Source organism: Larus michahellis, chromosome 4, assembly GCF_964199755.1.
Source record: "Larus michahellis chromosome 4, bLarMic1.1, whole genome shotgun sequence".
Classification (NCBI taxonomy): domain Eukaryota; kingdom Metazoa; phylum Chordata; class Aves; order Charadriiformes; family Laridae; genus Larus; species Larus michahellis.
Window position 1 is genome coordinate 14,566,764 of NC_133899.1, and position 4,917 is coordinate 14,571,680.

Genomic DNA, 4,917 nt, shown 5'->3' on the forward strand with positions numbered 1-4,917 from the left:
GCTGCTATTTCAGACAACTATGACATAGTCATGAGCCTGCTCAAAGCGTCACTGCATCACCAAGCTTCCCAGGTAGTCAAGGCCCACTCTTGCTTACAGTCCCTGCATCACTTTCCCATCTCTCCAACTGAAAGTCAGCATCACTTGTCCACCACAATGTGTGGTGACAGAGTCTGATCAAAGCCAAGCCCACTTCAGTAAACATTTTACATTTTTTTAAAGAAGTTGCATCTTTTCAATACCTTTACTGTGCTTCTTTTTGTAATCAGAAAGAAACATTTTAATTTCTAGCTCCTGTATTGTTGTAAGTTGCTATATTAGTAATGGGAAAAAAAATCCTTGAACTTTTCCCATCAACTGCTTCATTTTACTTGATTCTTAAAGTAAACGTGTCCAATGCAATGACCTTGGCCATGCAATTTATAACAATGAGTTACATGTCACTGAAACCCTCCAGGGGTAAAAACCTGTTGGGAAGATCCCTCTCTAATCAAGCTGAAGCATAACCTACAAAATTAGACTTATGGCCCAGGTCAACAGTGTGTTTTTTAAAAAAGATCTATTTGCTTTGTGAAGCAAGTCAGCTTTAGATGAGATTTTTTAAATAATATTTTATTAAAATAGTAATAATTTAAATTATTTAATGCCAGTAGCATCTACCATTCCATAAGAAAGGCTTCCAACATTTTATTCTCACATATCAGGCCTTTTTCATGGGAAACTTTATTAAAATTCACATGTTGTTTAGAACAGTTCAGTTTCAACAAAATCATCACTTTTCAGCAAAAATCTTCTGAGCAGTTTTAATGTAGTGTATATAAAAAATGCTTCACAAAATAAAATTACATTATTTTCATAGAGCACCTTTTCAATTAATTCTTAAGAGCATTCAATAGACTATTTCATATACTCCTTTTTGAGTTTGTTTTTAGGGTAGGGGGTTGGGCTTTTTTGGCTTTTTTTTTTTTTTTTTTTTGCATATCACAAGAGAATGAGAGCTGGTAAACATTAAGATATGAAGTCACTGAACTGGCACTTTTTCCACTGACTGAACTGAGCTTTGGACCAGATCTTAAAGTTTTATGTTCAGTTTGAAGAACAGTAGCAACAGTAATTTCTCTGAAGATGCTCATTATACTCTGAACTGCTACCATCAGCAGTATTCCACAGGAAACGACCATCCTCCATACCTGTACAACATGGAACACAGAAAGGGTTTGATCTTTTTGCCTAAAAAACCCATAGTTTTTGTACTGTGGTTTCCATACTTAATGTAATGTACTTAGAGTACTCAAAGAATCCTAAATATCATTAACAACACTTTGCCATTTTAAGCTATTAGGAGTAATTTTCTATCCCGTGCCTTTATTTAAATGAAACAGCAGAAGAAAAATGAATGCCTAGTTACCACATGCCATTATTGTAATTACGGGGTTTAAACCATGCAACTCTTCATGACAAAGAAGCTTGCTGAAGGTCTGCCAAAATGGAAATGTGACAGCAGCTGTTAGTCTATCAAGGTCTTTTTCCTCCAATTATCTACCTTTCTATGCATTTATGCATTTGCTGTTGATCTGTACCTCCAGCTCCTCACCATCAAGATAAAATTCTTTATTTTAGCTTCTTATGACTGCAAGAAAACCATCCTATGTCTTTATGACTAAAGATGGAATGCAACACGGGGATCAAGGAACTGCCCTAGGTAAGCAGTAATTGCCTGGCTTGTCTGAAATCTGTGTTCATACGATTTGTACAGGACACATAAACTGTCTGTTGACCAGGTCAATTGATCACCACAGGCCAACTTGCAAAAGCCAAAATCTTCTCTGAAGGGTATAGCATGAGCCTGTAATGATGCGTGCCATCTGCAGCTCAACTCTGGGGGCAGCAGAGAGAGAGAAAGGAAGATTTCTGTAAGTAAATACAAAAAGATACTTCATCCTTAACAGGTCATTGCACGAGATTTTTACAAACATGCATTAACTAATTTTACAGCTCATGAGCTAAGTTTTCTTTTCCTCATTTTATAGGTAGATATGCCAAGCCACAATAAGTCAGAGTGCCATGCATGGAAACACAGTCACACTGACATCGGAGTGGAATGCTGACTCTCCTGAAGTCTGCAGGAGCTTTGCTGCTACCTTCAAAAGGCAAGAAGATAGGCACAACTTTGCCTCAACATTGCAAGTTCATCATACGCTACTTCCTTTCCTGAAAGTATCTCTATTAAAATAACAATTGGAGACACATTTATCATAATCAAAGCAACAGATACTTTTTCTATAATACAAACAAGACTTCATGTTACATTGAACATGGAAAGGTTTTTTTCATATTACTTATTTCCTCTGTGTATTTCTTAACTTAGGAAATCAATCAGACTATTGGATTTCAGGTTCGCAAATGTTTTACTAAAAACGTATGCTTCGGCTTGTGCAACACGCATTTTAAGATTGCTAGCCTTATTCCAACGCTGCTGTGCTATGTCACCTGCTAACACGCAGCATTACAGAATTTGCAAACAGGGTGTGAGGTCTTGCTTGGATGGTCAGGTGGAGGCAGAAACGGAGACATCAGGCAGTCTGTACCCTTCCTTCCTGGGGGATCAATCGGAGACACTGTGGCAGAGCCAGCTAAAAACTTTCTGCTACACCAGCTGTTTGTGGGGGGCGGGTAGGGGGTGGAACAGCATTGTGTGGACCAAGAGCAAAGGTTAATTTGTGTTCTTCCCCCAGCAGAATTAGTGGTTCCAAATCTGTTGGGCTTCAATTTTGAATAGGCTGGGTAACATTTCAACCTCAATTTCTAATGAACCCTGAAACACTCACACTGAAATCAAGATGGAAAGTCTACTTGTATACACTGAATATAAATATTAGAATTTAAAATAAGTTGGACATTTCAGGTCATCTGATTAAAGCTTACTGCAAAATCAGTTCTGGTTTTGGTTTTGTGGTAAAATTGACCTTGACAAGTCTTACCACAGCTTAAAATCTTTTCTTCTGAACTACATTTTATCAAACCTGGAAAAAAAGTACCATGACCCTGCTTGTTAATTATCAGTCAAAAAGCTGGATTCAGGTAACACTGAGCTTTCCAGATACATGACTGACGACAACTTTAAAGGGAAAATGTCGAAATACTCAGGCTCCCAAACTTGACATTTCAAAAGTTAAAAGGTTTACAATATGGGGGGTGTGTGTGTGTGTGTGTGTGTGTGTGTGAAACAGTCTGAAGGAGATGCAGACTGTAATGTCCCAAAACAGTTATTGAAGCTGCAAATAAACAAAAATGTCCTTCTTGGAAATTGAATTTCTAACATACAGGGCTCCTCTGGGTCATTTTTTGAGCAGAATTTTGGAGGCAGGATAAGCAGGCTCAGACACACTCCACTAAGCCTTCACAAGCTGAGCGCTGAACAAGAAAAAGCTTTCAGTACAATCGGTACAATGACTGCAAATACACAAAATTTAATTCCTGAGTAAAACAAATGAATTTTCTGCACCATCTCAAGATGCTCCCTTCAGCACCAAAAAAACCCATCCCATTTCTGTTATTTTGTTAACTGTGAATTGACTAAAATTCTCAAGTAGCAATTATTTTTAAATTAGCACAGAGCAAGAGCTAAAATATTGCACTTGTAGAATAAGGACTGGAACAAATTACTTATGAACTATGGCAAGCAGAAATTCGTTAGAAAGAAGAAAGAATAAAAACAGCAAAAAGTCTCGAGATATTATTGTATGGGACAAAATAAAATCAAATGCAGCAAAAGCAGCTTGTTTTCTCTTCATCAACCAAGGAAAGATACCAAAACCACAGAGGACAGAACCCAAGTCTCAAACCATCTAATTTAGGCACCTAAAATAGGAAGCTGGTTTTCTATATTCTCTGTAAGCCAGTGGAGAAAGTAAAAAGAAGGTTCTACAAAAACAATTCACAAATAAGCCTGATTCACAGCCCAGGCTCCTACTCAGGGAGGTAACATTAGGTCATAGGAATATTCCTGAGTGAATGTTCCCTTATTCCACTCTCTGAGCACAAACAAGGAGTCTCTTCTGGGCACCCAGGACGGGTAAAACGGGCCTTCTCCTCCCCTGGGGCAGCAAGGGGAGAGCATTTACCGCTCTCTCCCCTGAATTCTGCTGCTGTTGTATTTCATGGCAGATCTCCAGTCATTTGCTACAAAAGCTGAGCTGAACCCGAGAGATAAAAACATTTTCATCATCTGGAAACAATGAGGAAACTGTGAGAGAGGACCAACTCTCTCCTGCGGGAGGGAAGGACCAGGCGAAAAGCTGCCCTGGCAGGGGGACGGGGTGTGGGATGGGGCCGCTGGCGCCCAGCCTCGCTGCCCGATCTCTCCCCCAGCAACAGGTGACCCACCCGCAGCCCCCCCGCCGCCCGCTGCACCTCCCGCGGCATTTCCGACGCCACCGCCAAGCCGGGAAAACACACCGGGAAGATTTTTTTTTTTTTTTTTTTTTTTTTGGCCCGACGGCCAGCGGAGAATCAGCGGGGGCAATACTGCATTCCCCAAACCGCAGAGCAGAAAAAAAAAAAACCACACGCAGACAAAGGCAGCGCTCTCCGCCGCGGGCAGGCGGCGGCACGGCGGGACCCGCCGCGGCAGCCAGGCGCCCCCCGCCCGCCAGGGGCTGCGGCCCCCCGGCCCCCGCCGCTCCCCGGCCCCGCTCCGGGGCTGGCACCCAAAACACTTGGCTTCGCCGTTCCCTTAGGAAACGCCCCTGGGTTTGCTCCTTCCCCGGTCCCACCCGGCATCTCCAGCACCGGGAGCGCGCCCCTCGCCCGCGAGCGGCGGCAGACAATGCGGGACCCCGCGGCGGGCGGGCCGGGGGGGGCTGTGGGCGCGGTAGTTCCCTGCCCATCACCTGATGCTGTGGGCAGGCGCAGCCC